This window comes from Bufo bufo, chromosome 11, assembly GCF_905171765.1.
Source record: "Bufo bufo chromosome 11, aBufBuf1.1, whole genome shotgun sequence".
NCBI classification, from domain to species: Eukaryota; Metazoa; Chordata; class Amphibia; order Anura; family Bufonidae; genus Bufo; species Bufo bufo.
In genome coordinates, this window is record NC_053399.1 from 69,796,413 (window position 1) to 69,822,198 (window position 25,786).

The 25,786-nt window shown below is 46.1% G+C and overlaps 1 protein-coding gene across 1 annotated transcript in view; it reads right to left on the minus strand.

The window, feature by feature from the left end:
- Positions 1–22,380, minus strand: part of PLEKHG3 (pleckstrin homology and RhoGEF domain containing G3) — a 156,829-nt gene extending 134,449 nt beyond the window's left edge. The window contains exon 1 of the mRNA XM_040410901.1: positions 22,252–22,380. The gene's annotated coding sequence lies outside the window, so the exon portion shown is untranslated. The remainder of the gene's footprint in view (positions 1–22,251) is intronic.
- Positions 22,381–25,786: the final 3,406 nt, after the last annotated feature.

Genomic DNA, 25,786 nt, shown 5'->3' on the forward strand with positions numbered 1-25,786 from the left:
TCAACGAATAAGAGGATTGAAACCTCTCTCTGTGTGTTTGTCATTCAATAAAGCTTCGGGCCTGTGACTCCCCTCCTTCTCCCCCATTCCCCCATTACTTGCCTGATGCTTGTTGATTGATGTGTGATGTTTTATTAGAATGTCAGTGTGGTGCTGTGCATAGTGTACAGCGCCTGTGCCGTACATTGTGCCCATGCACCAGACCTTTATGTGTATTATTTATTGTACTCTGTTCCAGCCTGCGTATAGCTTCTGTTTGTCCTGATGACTGACACCCGAAAGAGCTGGATAGGGATGGATATCTTGTCTGGCTATATTCCCATGTCAAATCCCAAGGCTTGTTGGAAAGTCAGATTTGACTCATAGGGAGCTACTTCCAATAGGTGGTGCTGGCAAGATGTTTATCTTTTTTGGGAGATAACTCTTTGCGTATTTGTTCCCAGTAAGTCTCCACACAGGACTAGTCGCTTTAAAGAGGTTGTCAGTGAAATGATAAATATGACCTATCCTCAGGATAGGTCATCATTATCTTATTGGCAGGGGTCCAAGTCCTGGCTTCCCCATGCAGAGCAGCTGTTTCAGGAAGATGGCACGTCTAGGAAGCAATCACTAGAAGAAATAAAACGTCCTATTAGGACACACAAAAACCTGTCCTAATCACACAGGGGGACAAGTTACTTCAGAACACTGAAACTCACATCACTGAAATGCAATCACAGATTTTACATGCAATTTTCAATTTTCAACACCCTAGTTCTGTCACAATAACAGATCTTAGAACGGTTTCCTTAAGAAACGGTAATTGCTGCAAAATAGCCTGTACTAAATTAACATAGCAAGGCTGAAAGACATAGAGTGCAACCTTTCATCCTATGGTGATGATCTGAGGAAGGCAACAAAAACTTACACAACATTGAGAGGGTATCTAAAAGGAGTAAATGTCTTCTCAGCTCCAGTACAGCAACCATAATACGTTCCTGAATCAATAACCCATCTCAAACACTGTACTTCACTTAGGGCTCTTTCACACTTGCGTTCTTTTCTTCCGGCATAGAGTTCCGTCGTCGGGGCTCTATGCCGGAAGAATCCTGATCAGTTTTATCCTAATGCATTCTGAATGGAGAGAAATCCATTCAGGATGCATCAGGATGTCTTCAGTTCCGGAACGGAACGTTTGTTGGCTGGAGAAAATACTGCAGCATGCTGCGCTTTTTGCTCTGGCCAAAAATCCGGAACACTTGCCGCAAGGCCGGATCCGGAATTAATGCCCATTGGAAGACCTTAAGCTAAACGTCGTTTCGGCACATTGCCGGAGCCGACATTAAGCTTTTTCAGAGTGGTTACCCTGGCTGCCGGGACGCTAAAGTCCTGACAGCCATGGTAAAGTGTAGCGGGGAGCGGGGGAGCAGCATACATACCGTCCGTGCGGCTCCCCGGGCGCTCCAGAGTGACGTCAGGGTGCCCCAAGAGCATGGATCACGTGATCACATGGATCACGTCATCCATGCGCATGGGGCGCTCTGACGTCATTCTGGAGCGCCCCGGGAGCCGCACGGACTGTAAGTATACCGCTCCCCTGCTCCCCGCTCCTACTATGGCAACCAGGACTTTAATAGCGTCCTGGGTGCCATAGTAACACTGAAAGCATTTGGAAGACGGTTCCGTCTTCAAATGCTTTCAGTACACTTGCGTTTTTCCGGATCCGGCGGGCACCTCCGGCAACGGAAGTGCATGCCGGATCCCAACAACGCAAGTGTGAAAGAGGCCATAACTTGTTATGATGTGGCACACCACAAGGCCAACCAGACTTTTTCAGAGCATGCACACTTTTCTGTTCACATAGCTGTATGAGGGCTTCTTTTTTGCAGGACAAGTTGTACTTTACTCTTGTATACAATGTAATGGGAGGCTCCTTTAGGAGTCAGAGGGGGAGCACAGATCTTACAGGCTGTAAGTGGTACTGACGGCTAGAAGCAGGCCGCGGCCTACAAGAAGGTGCAGCCAAGCTTCTCTGGTGGCCAGGCCTTCTAGAAAGGAGGAGAGGAAGGCTGGCGGGTCCATGTCAACTTAACACAGGATCGGGGGGGCACACTGTTTCATGCATGTTTTATATGGTTTTATAAGGTCAAAAACAGAACCCGGAAACTATAGGCCATTAAGTCTAATATCTGTTGTGTTTAAACCGTTAGAAAACCTTCAAAGGGTTTTAAATAAGTGTATAACGCCGTATTCCTCAAAGTGTTGACATCTGGATTTCCATGGGCATGGTCACATGCTCCACTGCAGCCAACTACTGGCTTCAGCGAGGGCATGGCCACAAGCAGCAAATTACCGCTAAAGCCAGTCACCGGCTGAAGTGGAGCATGTGACCATAACGATGCTTCGGTGAACATGGAAAGCAAAGGAGGCACTGAGGACCAGAGCAGTGGGGAACATGTACGTATGAATCTTCTTTTTATGGAAGCAGGTTGCAGTCATGAGATAAAAAGTTTCACACACCCGGGACCCCCGTCGATCAGCTGTTTGAGAAGGCAGCGCACTGGCAGCTTCCCGCAGGCCAGTGACGTCACAACTAGCGAGGTTCAGATGCTACATCCGAAGTCGCTTCGTTACGGAAATATGTCTCCATAAACTATTAAAATGTATGGGCTCAGTTATTCTCGAAGTTGTGCGTGACTTTATTGAATATCTTCGGTAGTTGATTTCTAAAGTGGAAAACTTGGAACCGAACTCGGCTTTAATCGCTGCTGTCCTGATGATGGAACATGGCAATCTACTGTGTGTAGAGCAGTGTGTTGGCTGCAGAACACCTGAATGTGGCATCTCCTGTAGCTGCGCACTGCCGCATGAAAGTGATTACAGAGGGAGCGGATTCCCTCTGTCTCCCATCGGCACCCCACACATGAGATCACAGGGTGCTGATGTGTAGACCTCAAACCTGCCTCCAGTGTTTCCCAGCAGGCTGCACCTCTCTGGTGCAGCCTGCTGGTCAATGTTAGTATAGCACCAACATTAAAATACAATACACTAAAGAATAGGCTACACCCAGGTTATGTAGAGGTGCCAACATTTACATAACTTTACCGTATCCACCGCCTGTCTAAATGTACGCCAGCCCCCTCGCTGGTGTAGATTTAGACAATTTTCTACATCTAAAACAGGAGTAGAAAATGAAAAATGAGACGGGCTTACCTTTTTCTTTTAGACCTGGTGTGAGCAGGGAAACGTCACAGATAGCGGTGCAATTACCCTTTGCACCGCAATCTGCGCCAGATATACACCAAAAATAAGTGTATATCTGATAATAAATCACCCTCATAGTGTACAGTATTTTAGAAGCGATAAAAAAATAGTGGGACTATTAAATGATTAAAAAAGTAAAAAAAAAAAAAAAAAAAACTTTATATAAAAATAAATTCTAATAACAAAAATACTTTTTTTCCCCTTTGAAAAAACGCTTTTCAATGAAAAAAATTGCAAAAATAAAATCTACTCCACATATTTGGTATCACTGTGTCCATAATGACCCACACTATGCAATTATCATGTAATTTATCCCATATGGTGAACACCATTAAAAGAAAAAAAAAATGGGAGAAGTGCTGCTTCCTGCTTAGTAGCCACCAAAAAAACTGAATAAAAAAGCGATTAACAAGTGTTATGTACCCCAAAATGATACCAATGAAAATTAAAAGTGTTCCCAAAAATCAATTCCTCTGACAGCTCCGTAGAAAGAAAAACAAAAAGTTATGGGATGCGGCGATGCAAAAAATGTTCTTTTATTTATTGTGCAAAAGTAGTAAAATGTAAAAAAAAAAAAACTGTATGTATCTGTCATCGCAAATAAAGTTATCATGTTTTTGATGCCGAAAAATGAATGCCGCAAAATTTATTAAATAAAAACGCAGTGGCAGCGTCGCTGTTTTTTTTTTACTATTCCCTTCCCAGAAACAGTTAATAAAAGTGTACCTCAAAATGCATCCTTTAAAAACTACAACTTGTCCCGCAAAAAAACAAGCCCCCATAAGGCTAGGACTACAAGACGACAATATGTCACGCGAGACATAGGGCACAACTACACTGCAACATATGTCGCATGACAATTTTTATAATGATAGTCTATGGTGTCGCACTGCAACATGCTGCGAATGCGACGCCATAGTCGCAGAAAATCTATCTTGGATGGATTTTTTGCTACTGTCGTGTTGCAGTCGCAGAGTCGCAGCATGTCGCAGTGCGAAACCATAGACCATCATTATAAAAATTGTTGCGCGACATTGGTGCGCCAAAATGTCATGTGACAGATGTTGTGTAGCCTTAGGCTTAGGCCTCCTGCACACGAACGTGTGCTGCCCATTGCCGACCGCATTTTCGGATCCTCAATACATGGGCGCCCTTCCGTGGGCATTCCGCATCACGGATGCAGACCCATTCACTTCAATGGGTCCGCAAATCCGGAAATGCGGAATGGTGTGAAACGGAAGCACCGAACGGAACCCTACAGATGCACTACTTCCATTCCGCAAAAAGATAGAACATGTCCAATATTTTTGCGGAACGGGCGGAACGCGGACCCATTAAAGTGAATGGGTCCACGATCCGCTGCGGTTACCCCACGGTCGGTGTTCGTGCATTGCGGCCCGCAGCACAGCCACGGGGTGCACACGTTCATGTGTGTGTAGGAGGCCTTAGGCTACATACAGGGAAAAAAAAAAAAAACTTGAGCTCTTGGAAGGCAGCAATGAAAAAATTTAATAAAAAAATCGCTCGGTTAGTAAGGCCTAAAATAGTCTGGTCATTAAGGAGTTGATGAGGCTGCTAAACCAGCTAAATTGAAAACTGCGTTGTGAATAATGTTTTTTGAAGCAGTACCTGCATGCCAACAGCATTGTGTGCCAGCCTCCATAGAACAGAGTACTGGGTAGTCTGGGGATAGCCCTCTGTATTGACCCATGGGGAAGCGAGTGTAGGCCTAGCCAAGGAGTGGGTGAAAGGTGCTGATTGGTGTAGTGTGCTTAAGGCCTCTTTCACACTACAGTATGTCCATTTCAGTGTTTTGCGGTCCGTTTTTAACGGATCCGTTGTTCCGTTTTTTGGTTCCGTTGTGTTTCCGTTCCGTCGTTCCGTTTTTCCGTATGGCATATACAGTATATACAGTAATTACATTGAAAAATTGGGCTGGGCATAACATTTTCAATAGATGGTTCAGAAAAAACGGAACGGAAACGGAAGACATACGGATGCATTTCCGTATGTGTTCCGTTTTTTTTGCGGACCCATTGACTTGAATGGAGCCACGGAACGTGATTTGCGGGCAATAATAGGACATGTTCTATCTTTCAATGGAACGGAAAAACGGAAATACGGAAACGGAATGCATACGGAACACATTCCGTTTTTTTTGCGGAACCATTGAAATGAATGGTTCCGTATACGGACCGTATACGGAACGCAAAAAACGGACCGCAAAATGGAAAAAAAAAACGGTAGTGTGAAAGAGGCCTAATTCTGGCACGACAACAAAATGGCTGAAGACTCTCCAAATACACAGATCATTGGAGCACCAGTGTTAACGTTGACAGCCTGACATGGTCCCCTTGCATGGGTTCTTCTACTGAAGTAGAATGAAGAGGAGACAAAGGTCTCGGAAAGGATTGTGCCAACTGAGGAGGCCTTCCCTCACGCTCAACCTTTTGGTACGTTTCCTGAACCGAAGATAAATGCAGGAGGCCAGGAATATCAGGTCATCTAATATAGCCATTAGAGATGAGCGAATTTCAGGTTATGAAATTCGTTCACGCTTCGTTTGGTGGTAAAAGGTGAATTGCGTTATGGATTCCGTTACCACTAAGCAATTCTATGACGGAATGCATAACGTAATGCCTTTAGAGGAATTCCGTTATTCATTCTGTCATAATAGAAGTCTATTGGCTGCAAAACGGATCTGTCCCATTTCCGTTATGCAGGGGAGTCCTCTCCTGATCTTGAGTCCTCTGGACGGATCGGTTTTGCAGCTCATAGACTTCTGTTCACATAACCAAATGAGATCTTCGGCTAGTTTCAGACCACCGCTTGGTATCCGGCATTAACTAAAATGCGGATTGAGCCTGTGTGTCACAGTCGTTACCTTTGACTGTGACCTTCCGTTCTTGCTCATTCGGCGCTCCTCGCTGAAGTTATGTTCCTGTGTGTCTTTTGTGGTTCTGTATGGGTTAACTCCCCTGTATTCCTATTAGGAGTTAATCCTCTGTCTGCTCCATGGGTGTGGTCTCTCTGCTGCACCCATGGAACCTGTATATAAGGCCTCATGCACACGACCGTTGTGCCGTTTTTTTTCGTGGACCCATTGACTTTCAATGGGTCCGTGGAAAAATCGGAAAATGCACCGTTTTGCAGCCGCATCCGTGATCCGTGTTTCCTGGCCGTGAAAAAAATATGACCTGTCCTATTTTTTTCACGGCCAACGGTTCACGGACCCATTCAAGTCAATGGGTCCGTGAAAGAACACGGATGCACACAAGATTGGCATCCGTGTCCGTGATCCGTGGCCGTAGGTTAGTTTTTATACAGACGGATCCGAAGATCCGTCTGCATAAAAGCTTTTTTAAAGCTGAGTTTTCACTTCGTGAAAACTCAGAACTGACAGTATATTCTAACACAGAAGCGTTCCCATGGTGATGGGGACGCTTCTAGTTAGAATACACTACAAACTGTGTACAAGACTGCCCCCTGCTGCCTGGCAGCACCCTATCTCTTACAGGGGGCCGTGATCAGCACAATTAACCCCTTCAGGTGCGGCACCTGAAGGGGTTAATTGTGCTGATCACGGCCCCCTGTAAGAGATCAGGGCTGCCAGGCAGCAGGGGGCAGACCCTCCCCCCCCTCCCCAGTTTGAATATCATTGGTGGCCAGTGCGGCCCCCCCCCTCTATTGTAATAATAGGTTGGTGGCCAGTGCGCCCCCCCCCTCCCTCTATTGTAATAATTCGTTGGTGGCACAGTGTGCGCGCCCCCCCCCTCCCCCCCTTCTATTGTAATAAATCGTTGGTTTACAGTGTGCGCCCCCCATCGGCCCCCCCTCCCTCTATAGCATTAACAACATTGGTGGCCAGTGTGCGGCCTCCCATCTCCCCCCCCCCCCATCATTGGTGGCAGCAGAGTTCCGATCGGAGTCCCAGTTTAATCGCTGGGGCTCCGATCGGTAACCATGGCAACCAGGACGCTACTACAGTCCTGGTTGCCATGGTTACTTAGCAATAGTACAATAGTAGAAGATTCATACTTACCTGCTGCTGCGATGTTCGTGTCCGGCCGGGAGCTCCACATACTGGTAAGTGACAGGTCTGTGCGGCGCATTGCTAAATGAACTGTCACTTCCCAGTAGGAGGAGCTCCCGGCCGGACACGAACATCGCAGCTCCCAGGTAAGTATGAATCTTTTACTATTGTACTATTGCTAGTAACCCGCTGCCACCAATGATGGGGGGGGGGGGGAGATGGGAGGCCGCACACTGGCCACCAATGTTGTTAATGCTATAGAGGGAGGGGGGGCGCACACTGTGCCACCAACGATTTATTACAATAGAGGGAGGAAGGGGGGGGGGGCGCACACTGTGCCACCAACGAATTATTACAATAGAGGGAGGAAGGGGGGGGGCACACTGTGCCACCAACGAATTATTACAATAGAGGGAGGAAGGGGGGGGGCCGCACTGGCCACCAATGATATTCAAACTGGGGAGGGGGGGGGGGGGTCTGCCCCCTGCTGTCTGGCAGCCCTGATCTCTTACAGGGGGATATGATAGTACAATTAACCCCTTCAGGTGCGGCACCTGAGGGGTTAATTGTGCTGATCACGGCCCCCTGTAAGAGATCGGATGCTGCTAGGCAGCAGGGGGCAGTCATGTACACAGTTTGTAGTATATTCTAACTAGAAGCGTCCCCATCACCATGGGAACGCCTCTGTGTTAGAATATACTGTCGGAAATGAGGTTTCACGATCTAACTCATATCCGACAGTATATTCTAACATAGAGGCGTTCCCATGGTGATGGGGACGCTTCAAGTTAAAATATACCATCGGATTGGAGAAAACTCCGATCCGATGGTATAAAAGGGACTCCAGACTTTACATTGAAAGTCAATGGGGACGGATCCGTTTGAAATGGCACCATATTGTGTCAACGTCAAACGGATCCGTCCCCATTGACTTGCATTGTAATTCAGGACGGATCCGTTTGGCTCCGCACGGCCAGGCGGACACCAAAACGACTTTTTTTTCATGTCCGTGGATCCTCCAAAAATCAAGGAAGACCCACGGACGAAAAAACGGTCACGGATCACGGGAAAACGAAACCCCGTTTTGCGGACCGCAAAAAAATACGGTCGTGTGCATGAGGCCTAAGGCTGAGGTTTCCTCAGTTCTTTGTCAGCTCTCCTGGTGTGTGTTGTCTTGTCCTGTCCTGCTCCTGGTTTGTACTTTCTCTCCCATGCTGCTGACCCATGGGATCCGTGTCTGTCTGTGCTCTGTGAGTTTCCCTACTTGTTCATTTGCGTCCTCTTTCCTGTCTTTCTGTTCTGCCAGTTATGTTTTAGTTACTTTGTTTTGTATTCATTTGTCTGTGTTCAGCAAGCCTTTGCAGCAGAGTGGCATGACAAGGCCATGCAGTTTACTACTGGTGGAGCAAGTCCTTCTCTGCTCATTGCCACTCCTGCTCCCTTGCGTGAACTCCTGTTTGTATTATTAGTTGCCCTGTTTTGTATTCATATGTCTGTGTTCAAGCCTTTGCAGCAGAGTGGCATGACAAGGCCATGCAGTTTACTACTGGTGGAGCAAGTCCTTCTCTGCTCATTGCCACTCCTGCTCCCTTGCGTGAACTCCTGCTTGTATTATTATTTGCCCTGTTTTGTATTTACCTGTATGTTATGTTTGCCTATGTGCCGTCGGTACCTTCTGTCCATTCGCTCCTGCTGTCACTGTCTAGGTCACGCTCCAGAGTGGACCCTGGCAACTTCCTGCGGCTAAGTCTAACCCTACCATCTAGGGCTCTAGTGAACACCAGGAGTTGCTTAGTCATGCCCCTCTGGAGTATTACTAGACAGTGGCGCAGTGGGGGTTTTCTCCCACTGAGCTGACGGTACATAGAGCTCATGTTTTATCTGTGCTGCTTTCCATGTTTCTGTTTGTGCAATAAACTCTTATGTGTCTGTACCTGATTTCCGTTTATTGCTTGACGACGCGGTGGTCTCTCCTGGGACCTCCAACTAGTGACACTGTGGATCGGAGACCAGGACTGAACAAGAAGCTGTGCGGGTTAGTCTCAGACAAGATGGTGGCCCTGAACCAGTGAGTACTAGTGGAGGGTATATAAATCATACACCCTGTTCCAGTCTATCCTCTATATACACTATATATATCCTTTTTATCCAAAGTCGATTCACATAATACTTCGTTTGAATACTGTATGGAGCAAGCGCTCCGTACAGTATTAGAATGTATTGGCTCAGATGAGGCAAAGTTATTACTTTGCAAAGTCTTGCGAAACTTCAGGTAATAACTTCGTAAATTCATTTCTACTGTTAAAAGCTTTGTACTGAACTCGGGTTTGGTTCCAGGTGGTTCCTTTGAACCGAAACAGAGTTCGGTACCAAGGTTTTTTACCGTAGGAATTAATTTACAAAGTTATTACCCGAGACTTTGAGAAGTAATAACTTCGGCTCATCTGAGCCAATACATTCTAAGGCCTCATTCACACGACCGTTGTTGTGGTCCGCATCCGAGCCGCAGTTTTTGCGGCTCAGATGCGGACCAATTCACTTCAATGGGGCCGCAAAAGATGCGGACAGCACTCCGTGTGCTGTCCGCATCCGTTGCTCCGTTCTGTAGCCCCGCAAAAAATATATAACATGTCCTATTCTTGTCCATTTTGCGGACAAGAATACGCATTTCTACAATGGGCCGCAAATTGCGGAAAGCACACGGGCGGCTTCTGTTTTTTGCGGCACGGTCATGTGCATGAGGCCTAATACTGTACGGAACGCTCGCTCCGTACAGTATTGAAACCAAGTTTTATGCAAATCGACTTCGGATGCATCCAAAGTCGATTCGCTCATCCCCAGTTACAAGCACCCTGCAATCCATCAGAGCTGGCCGTGCTTGCACACTATAGGAAAATGCGCCGGTCTATGTGAGCTCCCACGTTCTTGGCCACCAGAGAGGCAGGTGCTTTTTCTTATAGTGTAAAAGCACGGCCACCTCAGCTGGATTGCAGGGTGGTCATAACCGTGGAAATGAGCAGTGTATAATGTGATGGAAAAATGAATCCAGCTGACAAATGAGAGAAATATGGACAATCACAATACATTAGTAAGTGCCTTGTATTAACCTTCTCTACATGATAAATGCCATTTGGTGAAGTGAGACAACCCCTTTAAACTCCATCCCATCCAAGTGAAGAGGACAGGAAGGAGCTGTAATGGCACTGCTCACCACGGCAATGTCAATGGCGAGCAGGTAAACCGTCACAGGAATGCAGAGCTCAAATAGCTGATCATTGGGTGTGCTGGGATTCGTACCCCTGACAATCTAATATTGATGGCCTGAGGATAGCTCATCAATAATGGAAACCGGACAACCCCTATATACTTCTCTAAAAGCCAAAAAACAAAAAAAGTTACCCCTCTCCCCCAAAAATACTCTTGAAGTCTTTAAGTCCCCTAGGGTATATTCATAAAGTAGTATTTTCTGAGCTGAAAAAATCCTGATGTGGAATCCTCATCAGGTTTTTTTGGATGGCTTTTTTCTGACGTGAACATAGTTTTTGATCCGAATATTTATTCCTGCCAGTTTTCAATGGAAATTCTGGATGTGGAATCCATATGGACAGGACTCTTCTAAAACCAAGTGGGGGGGGGGAAAGAGCTGTATGGTTTAAGGCCAGACACACGAGGAACTTACAGCGTGTGTCAGAGTGAGGTCCTGTTCTGACCTCCACTCCTCTGCACAGTATTAGGCCTCTTTCACAAGACCGTATGGTTTTAAAGTCCGTTTTAAACTGATCCGTTTTTCAGTTTTTTTGTTTCAGTAGTGTTTCTGTTCTGCTTCCGTTCCGTTTCCATATGGTTTTCGTATGTGATCCGTTTTTTACGGATCCAGGGCTCCAGATGGCGACCAAAACGGTCGCCAATGCGCCTTAAAATTTGCAGATGGCGACAAGACTTTTTAGTCTTGTCGCCATTTGCGACTGTACCGCCGCGCTCCTGCGCAGCCTAAGTTCCCTTCACTAGCACACGGCACAGTGGAGAAGGAAGGAGTCCCTCCCTCTCCACTGTGACGCGGCCGCCACTACCACCAATGGGGATATAGCAGGAGGAGGAGGGGAGGAGCTGTCGCCACTGCGCCGCCATGAATGTAAAACATAAGTGTCTGCAGCGGTATCACAGACCAGGCACACGGCCTCTATAACAGGGCAGGCGATCCGCGGCCATTAACCCCTCAGGTGCCACAGATCGCATGCCCTGTTATTGAGGCCGGGTGCCTGGTCTGCGATACCGCTGCAGACAATTGTATGAAGGAGTCAAAGAGGACCTTTCATGGGTCCAAAGAATCTGAACTTATCAACAGGCTGCATAGAGCGGCGCCCAGGGATCTAAGTGCACTTACTATTATTCCTGGGCGCCGCTCCGTTCATCCGCTGTGGCCCCCGGTATTTTCAGCATTCAGAGGAAGGAGGAGGAGACGTCAGTGTCTCTCCTTCTCCCTGACAGCAGCGCTGTCCAATCACAGCTCAGAACTCAGAGCCAGGGAGGTTTTTTTTCTCCCTGGCTCTGAGCTCTGCGCTGTGATTGGACAGCGCTGCTGTTATGGAGACGGAGAGACACTGGCGTCTCCTCCTCCTTCCTCTGAATGCTGAAAATACCGGGGGCCACAGCGGGCGAACGGAGCGGCGCCCAGGAATAATAGTAAGTGCACTTAGATTCCTGGGCGCTGCTCTATGCAGCCTGCTACTAAGTTCATATTCTTTGGACCCATGAAAGGTCCTCTTTAAACATTCATTGGTGGTGCAGTGCGCTCTCACAAAGCCTCTTCCCCCCCCCCCCCCATTATCACTGGCCACAAGTCGTCCCCGTCTCCCTCCCATTGTTATATGGTGGCCACAGTGTCCCCATCCCCTTCATTGGTGGCAGTGGCAGATTACACTGCTGGGGCTCAGATCGTTACCATGGCAGCCAGGACGCTACTGAAGCCCTGGCTGCCATAGTCAGCTCCCTGCTGCTGTGTGCACAGAGCACAGAGCAGCAGGGAGATGTGAGATCCTATTCACCCTGATACAGCTCTATCAGGGTGAATAGGACAAGATCCAGGTTCTAGTCCCTAAGGTAAGAAATGGTTATTAAATAAAAAGTAAAAAAAAAAAAAAATACTAAAAGTTTAAATGGCCCCCTTCCCAGTTTTACATATAAAATTTACAAACAATAAAGAACATATTACATATTGCCATGTCTTAAAAAGTGTGAGCTATTACAATATTAAAAAATATTTCCGCTCGGTGAAGGCCGTAACAGAAAAAAAAACTCTAAACCACGCAATTCGCCATTTTTAGTCACCTTGTTCCCCAGAAAATGTCCCTGGATGTGAGAGGTATGTGGTGCTGTTTTCTCCTATATGTAGTGCACCGGCGTCTCATCTTCTCAAAGTCCTTTTTTTAAAAATTACATGCATTTTAAATTTGGCCACTAAAAAATGTAATTTGGCTCCTAAATTTTTTAGCTTAGGAGCCAATGGCTCCTGGTCATTTTTTTTTGTCTGGAGCACTGGGATCGGAAGCATGGCATATACAGTATACAGTAACTACATTGAAAAATTGGGCTGGTCAGAAAATTTTCAATAGATGGTTCCGCAAAAACGGAACGGATACGGAAGATATACGGATGCATTCCGTATGCATTCTGTTTTTTTTGCGGAACCATTGACTGGAATGGAGCCACGGAACGTGAATTGAAGGCAATAATAGGACATGTTCTATCTTTGAACGGAATGGAAATACGGAATTCATAGGGAGTACCTTCCGTTTTTTTGTGGATCCATTGAAATTAATGGTTCCGTATACGGAACACAAAAAAACGGAATGGAAACGGAAAAAAAAACTGTCGTGTGAAAGAGGCCTTAGGGCTCATGCACACAAAAGTATTTCCTTTCCGTGTCCGTTCCGTTTTTTTGGCAGGACTGTATGCGGAACCATTCATTTCAATGGGTCCGCAAAAAAAAACGGAAGTTACTCCGTGTGCATTCCGTGTCCGTATTTCAGTTCCGCGAAAAAATAGTTGTCCTATTACGGACAAGGATAGTACTGTTCTATGAAAGGCCAGCTGTTCCGTTCCACAAAATACGGAATGCACACGGATGTCATCCGTATATTTTGCGGATCCGTTTTTTGAGGACCACAAAATACATACGGTCTTGTGCATAAGCCCCTAGGCCTCATGCACATGAACATATTTTCATTCTGTGTCCGTTCCGTTTTTTTTGCGGACCGTATACGGAACTACTAATTTCAATGGAAGGTACTCCGTGTGCATTCCGTTTCCGTATGTCTATATTTCCTTTCCGCAAAGAAGTAGAACATGTCTTATTATTGTCAGCATTACGGACAAGGATAGTACTGTTCTATTAGGGGCCAGTTGTTCCATTCCGCAAAATATGGAATGCACACGGACGTTATTCGTATTTTTTGTAGACCCGTTTTTGCGGACCGGAAAATACATACGGTCGCGTGCATGAGGCCTTATACTGATTTATAATGCTATGCCAATAAAAATTCCCAGACCGCATGAAATATAAATATAATTTATTGACACAATTTATAAATAACAATTCATACATGAAACCAAGTGCAGGAAAAGACGAAGGTCCGCCGAAACGCGCGTCGGGGCTGGCGCCATCCCAGAGGAGACACATAATGGGTAAATAGACTCTGTTCATTGTATGTGCATTTGCACTTTAATATTATGTATAATGGGGATTGAGTCACCAGTTATGTCTCCTGATGTGACTTGGTTTCATGTATGAATTGTTATTTATAAATTGTGTTAATAAATTATATTTATATTTCATGCAGTCTGGTAATTTGTATTGGCATATACAGTAGTTATACACTTTTTTGCCATAGGCATGAGTGGATTGTGTTATGCATGGTATTGATGTGTATGGATAGTTGTTTCATCCATTCATTTTCTTGATGATTTATGGCTTATAGTATTTTGGATGTATTTGATTTATAATGCTGTGTGAACCTTAGGCCCCTTTCACACGGGCGAGGATTCCGCACTGAATCCGGACCCATTCACTTCAATGGGGCTGTGTACATGAGCGGTGATTTTCATGCATCACATCATGGTGATGGACCATGTGATGAGCGCAGTGACATCATCAAAGGTCCTTTAGCCAGGTCCTGAAGAAAGTAGAAAGAAGAGGAGATCCGCTATGCGACCAAGTGGATGGGGTGAGTTAAATTTGTTTATTATTTTTAACCCCTCAATGGACATTTTACTAAGCATTCTGTATTACGAATGCTATTATTTTCCCTTATAACCATGTTATAAGGGAAAATAATAAAATCTAGAGAACACCTAACCCAAACCCGAACTTCAGTGAAGAAGTCCTGGTTCGGGTCTGGGTACCAAACATGCCGATTTTTCTCACATGCATGCAAAATGCATTAAAACGCTTTGCACTCGTACGGAAAATCGCGCATTTTTCCGCAACGCACCCGCATTTTGTCCGGCCCTCACACGCGACGCCGGTGTGAAAGAGGCCTTAGGGCTGTTTCACACAATCGATCCCGTTGTGGGAATCACGCTCCGTCTGTGAGCGTGATCCTCTGTTCTGGGCTTGCAGAAAGCGCACTGCATCGTCATGATTTATAATGTTGTGTGCCTCTGCTTGACCTTACTTCTACAGGATCATACTGACAGCTTTATGGCACACAGTGGCACACAGCAATATAAATCATGATAATGCAGTGCGCTCTGCAAGTCCAGAACGGAGGATCACGCTCACACACAGCGATTCCTGCCAGGGCTGTGGAGTCGGAGTCGGGGGAAATTTTGGGTACCTGGAGTCGGAGTCGGCAAACAATGCACCGACTCCGACTCCTACTAAATTTAGATTGGAATAAAAAAAAAAAAAGCAAGTTTAAATGTCCCAATTAACAAAAAGTTATAATTAATGACTTCTCTACTGTAAGAATAAAGACCAATGCATGCAGTGCCTCACAGGATGAAGTTCTTTTAAGCAATAGTGGTAACTCCGAATCATCTTCTTCAAACGAAGAATTAGACTTTGATTCCTTCTTAGACAAAATGGAAGTTGCTAAAGGAAAGAGACGTCGCATAAGCGTTAGAGAACCAGTAAGTGTCCAAATAAAAAAATTCCAACAGGAGTTTTATAAAGCACTAAAAGAAGTTGAAAAGTATGATCGCTCATCAAAACTTACTGTTGAAGAAGCCATCCTTGTTTATCCAGAGATCGTTAGTGATGTGGCCAGAATAGTTACTGCAATGCCACCCACCCAAGTCAGTGTCGAAAGATTATTTTCAGCCCTAAAAATAATAAAGTCTGACTTAAGAGCCTCTATGAAAGAGGATCTGGCAGAGGCAATTCTCTTCCTTGGAACTCTACATTGAATTGATTTGCATTTGCTAAGCCTATAACTACATTTCAAGATTAATATAAACCATTTCTAGGTTTTACAGATTTTGTTTTTGGTTCATTATAGATAAGCTTTGTTTTTGTTCTAAAACAACCAAATAATGTGGTTTGTATTTTTGAACTGGTAAAGTTCCTGTTCCTGATGTTTATGCCTGCTGCTACTATCCAGCCACTTGATTGATTAATAATTTTTTTTAAATAAAACTTTGTTTTCATTGTGTTTGTCTTTTGCTTAAACTGTGCAATACAGTAGACTGTTGGCTTCCCAGCCAGTAGTCCTGTGGTAGGTTGCGTTTCTTTCCCTCAAGGAATGTATAAAATACATTTGCATATTAATACAGAGGAGTCGGAGTCGAGGAGTCGGAAGTACATAAAACTGAGGAGTCGGAGTCGGAACATTTATCTACCGACTCCACAGCCCTGATTCCTGCAATGGACATTCTCATGTGAAACAGCCCTTAGACTCCTGGAATCTATTGTATCACACTGACAGCATTACATCAGTGTAAGGGCTCATTCACACCAACGTATTTTTTTCTGTGTCCGTTCCATTTTTTGGGGGGCACGTATGCGGAACCATTCTCTTCAACAGGGCCGTAAAAATGGAAATGATCAGTGTGCATTACGTTTCCGTATGTCTGTTCCTGAAAAAAGTAGAACATGTCCTATTATCGTCCGCATTACGAACAAGGATAGAATTGTTCTATTAGGGGCCAGCTGTTCTGCAAAATACGGAAACACACAGCCGGTGTCCGTGTTTTGCGGATCCGAAATTTACGGACTGCAAAACATCCAATAGTCGTATGCATGAGCCCTAAATTTACTAGCCAAACAAGTGAGGTAGGGGGCGGCACAGTCAAACAAGCACTGAATCAATGTGAAGCGGTCAGTGCGGATCACAAGGCTGGCGAGGAGACACGCACTCGGCGGTGCACAGCTGGAGACAGTGGATAGAATGTAACTAACTCCGGTAAGTAGAAAATGAACAGCGGCACTCACCAGTGTGCGATCACAGACGGCAGCTTTATTCAAGGAGAAATAAGGCAGGGGGCAGACAATTCAAGCACGCAACTAACAGCGGCGGCCGTTTCGCGCTATCTGCGCTTCGTCAGGCTGTGCGTCAATGCGTGCTTGTGTCAGCACTCCTTTTAACCCCTGGTGCGGGTTACCGTCATGGGAACAGACGAACCGGACCGCACCTGAGTAGGAGGAGATACATTCAACGAATACAAAGGACAAGCAAATAATTAGGGACAAATACAAATACATAGTGCACATATGTTTAGACAGGATCAAAGAAACCAATTTAAAGAAATGGGCTGAGGTCATTTCTATCATTTAACCCAAGTTCCCCTAGCGCTTGTGTGCGCAGGACCCACCTGGCTTCCCTCTGCAGAAGGAGGCGGTGTCTATCCCCCCCCCTGCAGGGGGGCGGGTACTGTCTCTAAACCGGAGAATGAAATGCAACTAGCATCCCCATTGTGGGCTTCTCAAACAAGTTGGATAAACCTCGGGCATCCCTTCCCTGTTTTAATTGAGTTTAAGTGTTCCCTGAACCTTTCAAACAGGCACCTAATAGTTTTGCCAATATAAAATCGTCCGCAGGGGCACAATAGCAGGTAGACTACATATGTGCTCCTGCAGTTAATAAAGGTGCTCACTCTGTGTTGGATACCCGCAAATTCGATCCATTTTTTAAGGGAGTTATGATGGCAAAACGAGCAATTGCCACACTTGAAATTCCCTTTGGGTAAATTGCTATTAAGCCAATTTTCACTCCTACTGGGCTTAAACCTACTTCTGACCACTCTGTCTTTTATGGTATGGGCCCTTCTAAAGGAAATCAGTGGTTTGTACTCGGTGAGCTCATGTAAGGTTGCCTCTCTCCTTAATACATCCCAATTCTTAAAAATAACAGAGCGAATATGCTCTGCCATGGGACTGTATTTAAATGAGAATGCAAACCTGGTAGGTTTGGCATCTACATTCCCCTGTTTATTCTTACCAATGCCCCTCCTAAGTAGACTCTCCTGGGAAAAATCCTCTTCAACCTTCCTCATGTCCTCATTCAATGGTCCCTCCGGGTAACCCCTGTCTTTTAGACTTTTTTTAGATCTTGGGCCTGACTGCAATAACTGCTGTTTTTGCTATTAATGCGCCTCAATCTAACAAATTGTCCGTGTGGTACAGCGCTAGGGGAACTTGGGTTAAATGATAGAAATGACCTCAGCCCATTTCTTTAAGTAAGTTTCTTTAAATTGGTTTCTTTGATCCTGTCTAAACATATGTGCACTATGTATTTGTATTTGTCCCTAATTATTTGCTTGTCCTTTGTTTCTTTGTATTCGTTGAATGTATCTCCTCCTACTCAGGTGCGGTCCGATTCGTCTGTTCCTATGACGGTAACCCGCACCAGGGGTTAAAAGGAGTGCTGACACAAGCACGCATTGACGCACAGCCTGACGAAGCGCAGATAGCGCGAAACGGCCGCCGCTGTTAGTTGCGTGCTTGAATTGTCTGCCCCCTGCCTTATTTCTCCTTGAATAAAGCTGCCGTCTGTGATCGCACACTGGTGAGTGCCGCTGTTCATTTTCTACTTACCTAAATTTACTAGATTCCGGGATTCTCCTCCGTCAGAGGAGCGGAGGTCAGAATGGCACCTTAGGCCTCATGCACACGACCGTATTTTGTTTCCGTGTCCGATCCGTTTTTTTTGCGGATCGGATGCGGACCCATTCATTTCAATGGGTCCGCAAAAAACGCTGACAGCACACCGTGTGCTGTCCGCATCAGTATGTCCATTCCGTTGAACCGCAAAAAAAATAGTGCATGTCCTATTTTTTTCTAGTTTGCGGACAAGGATAGGCATTATTACAATGGATCCGCAAAAAAAAACGGATCCGCAAAAAAAAACTGATCCGTCATCCATTTTTTTTGAGGATCCGCAATTTGCGGACCGCAAAACACATACGGTCGTGTGCATGTAGCCTTACACTGACACACACTGAGTTCCTCGCATTGAACTCGCTCATGTGTGTCTGGCTTAACATGATTAGTGTTGAGCGAACTTGTGTTTCAAGTTCGGCGTCTAAAGTTCGGGGTTGGGTTATCGAAGAATCGCGTTATGGATTCCGCTACCACGGACCATAAGTTATGGTCCGTGGTAGCGGAATCCATAACGCGATTCTTCGATAACCCAACCCCGAACTTTAGACGCCGAACTTAAAACACAAGTTCGCTCAACACTAAACATGATGTCTCTCCATTGAAATCTGCATTTGTGTGCAGGTAACCTTGAAGGGGTTTTCCGAGACTTTAATACTGATGACCACTTTTTCCCCAAGTGACACGTCACTGCTGAAGCCAGTCATTGGCTGCAGTGGTGTAGGTGACCATGTCTATGCCCCAGCCAGAAGTAAACAAGCCAGGGACCCCGAGAGAGGAGCAGAAGCCAGCATGGCGGGGATAATGATGCTAATGTCTCTAAAAGCTGCGGAATATAGTAGCGCTATATAAGTGCATAAAATAAAATAAATAATAGGCTAGTTAAAATAGGGGCCTTTGGTTAATCATGAATTATGACGGAAAAACCCCTTTGAAGGTGTTCTCTGAGACTTTAATACTGATGACCTCTGGATAGGTCATCAGTATCTGATCGGTGGCAGTCTGATACCCTCACCGATCGGCTGTTTGAGAAAGCACTGGCCGCGGCCTTCTACGTGCTTGCCAAGCACAGCACTGTACATCGTATAGCAGATGTGCTTGGTATCACAGCTGAGTTGCGCCTAGGCCGCGTGATCGATGAACATGTCGTCACACAGCTGACGGAGGAAAAGCTGGAGAAGGCTGCTACGCTCACAGGAGTGTCGGTGCCTTCCCAAACAGCTGATCGCCGGAGGTCCCAGGTGTCGGACTCCCACCGATCAGATACTGATGACCTACCCAGAGGATAATTCATGATTAGGCCTCCTGCACACGACCGTTGTGTGCACCCGTGGCCGTTGTGCCGTTTTACGTTTTTTTTCGCGGACCCATTGACTTTCAATGGGTCCGTGGAAAAATCGGAAAATGCACCGTTTTGCAGCCGCATCCGTGATCCGTGTTTCCTGTCCGTCAAAAAAATATGACCTGTCCTATTTTTTTTGACGGACAACGGTTCACGGACCCATTCAAGTCAATGGGTCCGTGAAAGAACACGGATGCACACAAGATTGGCATCAGCGTCCATGATCCGTGGCCATAGGTTACTTTCATACAGACGGATCCGAAGATTCGGCTGCATAAAAGCTTTTTCAGAGATGAGTTTTCACTTTGTGAAAACTCATATCCGACAGTATATTCTAACATTCTATGTTTATTGTATTATCATTGGTGGTCAGTGTGCGGCCCCCCCGCCCCCCCCTCCCTCCCTCTATTGTATTATCATTGGTGGCCATTGTGCGGGCCCCCCCCCGGCCCCCCTCTATTGTATTAATATCATTGGTGGCCAGTGTGCGGCCTCCCCTCTCCCCCCCCCGATCATTGGTGGCAGCGGTGATTCCGATCGGAGTCCCAGTTTAACCGCTCTGGGGCTCCGATCGGTAACCATGGCAACCAGGACTCTACTGCAGGCCTGGTTGCCATGGTTACTTAGCAATATTACAATATTAGAAGCATCATACTTACCTGCTGCGCTGTCTGTGACCGGCCGGGAGCTCCTCCTACTGGTAAGTGACAGATCATTAAGCAATGCGCCGCACAGACCTGTCACTTACCAGTAGGAGGAGCTCCTGGCCGGTCACAGACAGAGCAGCAGGTAAGTATGATGCTTCTAATATTGTAATATTGCTAAGTAACCATGGCAACCAGGCCTGCAGTAGCGTCCTGGTTGCCATGGTTACCGATCGGAGCCCCAGAGCGATTAAACTGGGACTCCGATCGGAATCTCCACTGCCACCAATGATCGGGGGAGGGGGGGGGAGAGGGGAGGCCGCACACTGGCCACCAATGATATTAATACAATAGAGGGGGCGCACACTGGCCACCAATGATAATACAATAGAGGGGGGGGGGGGGGGGGGGGGCCGGGGGGGCCGCACACTGGCCACCAATGATAATACAATAAAGGGAGGGGGGGGGGCGAGGGGGGGCCGCACACTGGCCACCAATGATATTACAATAGAGGGAGGGGGGGCCGCACACTGGCCATCAATGATAATACAATAAAGGGAGGGAGGGGGGCCGGGGGAGGCCGTACACTGGCCAGCAACGGGGGGGGGCCAGGGGGGCCGCACTGGCCACCAATGAAATTAAAATTGGGGAGGGAGGGGGGTCTACCCCCTGCTGCCTGGAAGCCCCTGATCTCTTATAGGGGGCTATGATATGCACAATTAACCCCTCAGGTGCAGCACCTGAGGGGTTAATTGTGCGGATCACAGCCCCCTGTAAGAGATCGGGTGCTGCCAGGCAGCAGGGGGCAGTCATGTACACAGTTCATAGTATATTCTAACTAGAAGCGTCCCCATCACTATGGGAACGCCTCTGTGCTAGAATATACTGTCGGATATGAGTTTCACGATCTAACTCATATCCGACAGTATATTCTAACATAGAGGCGTTCCCATGGTGATGGGGACGCTTCAAGTTAAAATATACCATCGGATTGGAGAAAACTGTGATCCGATGGTATAATAGGGACTCCTGACTTTACATTGAAAGTCAATGGGGGACGGATCCGTTTGAAATTGCACTATATTGTGTCAACGTCAAACGGATCCGTCCCCATTGACATGCATTGTAATTCAGGACGGATCCGTTTGGCTCCGCACGGCCAGGCGGACACCAAAACAACTTTTTTTTCATGTCCGTGGATCCTCCAAAATTTAAGGAAGACCCACGGACGCAAAAACGGTCACGGATCACGGACCAACGGAACCCCGTTTTGCGGACCATGAAAAAATACGGTCGTGTGCATGAGGCCTCAACCAAAGGCCCCTAGCCAACTCTCTTATTATCCCTGCGATGCTGTCTCCCGCTCCTCTATCTTCGGGTCCCTGGCTTGTTTACTTCTGTCTGGGGCACTGACATGGTCACCTGCACCACTGCTGCCAATGACTGGCTTCAGCAGTGACGTGTCACTTGTTAGATAAATATGTTGCTCTCTTCAGTATAATTACAATAAAATTCACTGGGAAATAAGCCTCATTGTTCTACAGCTCTGGATGGAATACAATACCCTGGTTGATAGCAGCACAGCAATCTATACATCTGCATGGAGCAGCACAGGCCTTGCACGTCTCTGATGTCAGCGATTTAAATAAGTATGGTACTAATTTATGGCGTTGAGAGAAGTGACATTTCTAATAACCACAGTAAAAAAAAAAACAGTTTCATGTTCTGCAGAAAAAACTGGAAAGAAACTGGCTCCAGCTTCTGCTACTGCTGCAATTTGCAAATGCCAAGTTCAGATAATAGCTCTCTGTTGTGCCAGGCTGACAACTACAACTCCTCCCATCCCACACACAAACCCCACTCCTGTCTCCTAATAAACACACAGTCCAATTACCTGCTACTATGCCAGACGTTGCAGGGACAGGTGTAGTCCAGCCCTTGATCCAGTATTAACCTCCAGGATGAGGTCCTCACAGCCAGGAGGACTCCTGCTACCACTGTACAGACATCTGCAAATAAGAAACATTACCTGGTTGTAACTGACCCAGGGGGCAAACGTCAACCTCAGAGACAAGTATCCAGACACATTCCAAGACGAGCAGACTGCTCCAGGCAGGGGATCTCAGGAGACTTTCAGGAAGTCGTGCCCTGTGCCAGGCAGAGGATCTCAGGAGACTTTCAGGAAGTCGTGCCCTGTGCCAGGCAGAAGGAGCTGAGGAACTCCCATCAGGCGGAGTCTTCTGGGCTTAGATCCTGCTGGCGGCTTCAGACTCAGGGCTGATTCCTCTGCACAGTCTCTAGTAATACTGCACTGCTTTCATTTTCAGTTATTTTTTCCAGTAAGGACAGTCAACAGCTTCCAAGTACTGGAGCTCATCCTCACAACCAGGTGAAGGGCACCTCTGAGAGTGAAGGAAGGATTCAATGTGCTTTTCATGCAGCACCCTGGTAATGATTAACCACAGTCAGAAGAAAAAAAACTAGTCCAGAATGTGGTTCAGCACATGAGGAGACCTCAGCCGTGTTAGCCCCCCCCATATCAATATTTTTGAACAAAACATATGCAGTTGGTTAGATCAGGTTAGATCAATTGTTGTTTGCGTTAGATCTCACACAGAAGTAGAGATATTAACAGTTATTTGCAGGGGGGGCTTACTCGTCATCAGCCCCCACCCCCCCCTTATCAAAAAATTTACCAATTAGCTATTTTGGAAGATATTTGTTAGATCCGCTATGATCAACTAGTTGTTTTGTTAGATCTCACATAATTACAGACTTTTTAAGTGATTAATGAGGGGGGCTAGCCCCCTACATGCAATTTTCTGGTAAAATTTTATTCAGACTAATAGGCCTTCGTTAGATCCGGTAAGATCAAGTGGTTTCAACGTTAGATCTCATATATGTAATACCAAATATTCATAATATCTCTGTAATTATATGAGATCTAACGTTGAAACCACTTGATCTTACCGGATCTAACGAAGGCCTATTAGTCTGAATAAAATTTTACCAGAAAATTGCATGTGGGGGGGCTAGCCCCCCCTTATGCAATACCAAATATCCATAATATCTCTAATTATATGAAATCTAACGTTGAAACCACTTGATCTTACCGGATCTAATGTAGATCTATTAGATTTTACTATCAAATTGCATGTGGTGGTGGGGGAGTAAGCCCCCCTATTTAATACTACCTAATATCTGTGTTTTCATGTGAAATATCTCTGTAATTATATGAGATCTAACGTTGAAACCACTTGATCTTACCGGATCTAACGAAGGCCTATTAGTCTGCATCAAATTTTACCAGAAAATTGCATGTGGGGGGCTAGCCCCCCTCATTAATCACTTAATAAGTCTGTAATTATGTGAGATCTAACAAAACAACTAGTTGATCATACCGGATCTAACAAATATCTTCCAAAATAGCTAATTGTTTGGTCAATTTTTTGATAAGGGGGGCTGATGACGGGTTAGCCCCCCCTGCAAATAACTGTTAATATCTCTACTTCTGTGTGAGATCTAACGCAAACAACAATTGATCTAACCTGATCTAACAAAGATCTAACCAACTGCATATGTTTTGTTTAAAAATTTTGATATGGGGGGGCTAACACGGCTGAGGTCATGAGGAGAGGACCTTCAGGCCTGGGATACAAGGGGGCCCACCAGAGTAGGGATGAGCAAACTTTTGGTTTCAGGACCTCTGGTCCGTGGTAGCGGAATCCATAACAGAATTCTTAGATAACCGAACCTTGAACGCCGAACTTGAAAACACAAGTTTGCTCATCCCTACACCAGAGGCATTGATTTTTGAGGGCCCACTATGTAAAAACAATTAAGTTCGCTTTTAGTTTTGAATTATCATTGGCGTATCTCAAAATGGCTCACAGCCTGTGTATCTAATCTCAGGGTCCGGTTCTTATCTGGTATTTCTAGGGGCATATTTTAAAACACATCATAGAAACCACTCACACAAAAACCATGGGGCACATTTACTAAACTGTTTGCACCGGTTTTATAGACAGTCTAAGGGTACTTTCACACTAGCGTCGCTGGATTCTGGCAGGCAGTTCCGTCGCCGGAATTGCCTGCCGGATCTGGCAATCTGTATGCAAACTGGTAATCTGTATGCAAACTGGTACCATTTGTAGACGGATCCGGATCAGCCTCACAAATGTATCGCAATACCGGATCTGTCTCTCCGGTTGTCATCCGGAAAAACGGATCCGGTATTTATCTTTTTCACATTTTTAAAGGTCTGCGCATGCGCAGACCGCAAAACAGGATCAGTTTTTTTAGAACACTTAGGGCCGAATCCAGCATTAATGCATTTCAATGTCAAATAAAGCCGGATCCGGCATTCCAGCAAGTGTTCCGGAATTTTGGACGGAGAAAATATTGCAGCATGCTGCAGTATTTTCTACGTCCAAAAACCGTACAGTGACTGAACTGAAGACTTCCTGATGCATACTGAACGGATTGCTCTCCATTCAGAATGCATTAGGATAAAACTGATCTGATTCCACTAGGAGGGAACTCAATACCAGAAAAGAAAAACGATAGTGTGAAAGTAAATGTAGGCCTGTTTCACACTTGCATTGTTATTATTATTTATTATTAACCGCTTGCCGCCACGCTAACGCCGAAAGGCGTCATTGCGGCGGCTCCCCCAGGCTACGCTAACGCCAATTGGCGTCATCTCGCGTGAGCCGAGATTTCCTGTGAACGCGCGCACAGGAACGGAAGGTAAGATCGTTCGCTGGCAGGCTGGAGATGTGATTTTTTTAACCCCTAACAGGTATATTAGACGCTGTTTTGATAACAGCGTCTAATATACCTGCTACCTGGTCCTCTGGTGGTCCCCTTTGTTTGGATCGACCACCAGAGGACACAGGTAGCTCAGTAAAGTAGCACCAAGCACCACTACACTACACTACACCCCCCCGTCACTTATTAACCCCTTATTAGCCCCTGATCACCCCATATAGACTCCCTGATTACCCCCCTGTCATTGATCACACCCCTGTAAAGCTCCATTCAGACGTCCGCATGATTTTTACGGATCCACTGATAGATGGATCGGATCCGCAAAACGCACACGGACGTCTGAATGGAGCCTTACAGGGGCGTGATCAATGACTGTGGTGATCACCCCATATAGACTCCCTGATCACCCCACTGTCATTGATTACCCCCCTGTCATTGATCACACCCCTGTAAAGCTCCATTCAGACGTCCGCATGATTTTTACGGATCCACTGATAGATGGATCGGATCCGCAAAACGCATACGGACGTCTGAATGGAGCCTTACAGGGGCGTGATCAATGACTGTGGTGATCACCCCATATAGACTCCCTCATCACCCCCCTGTCATTGATCACACCCCTGTAAAGCTCCATTCAGACGTCCGCATGATTTTTACGG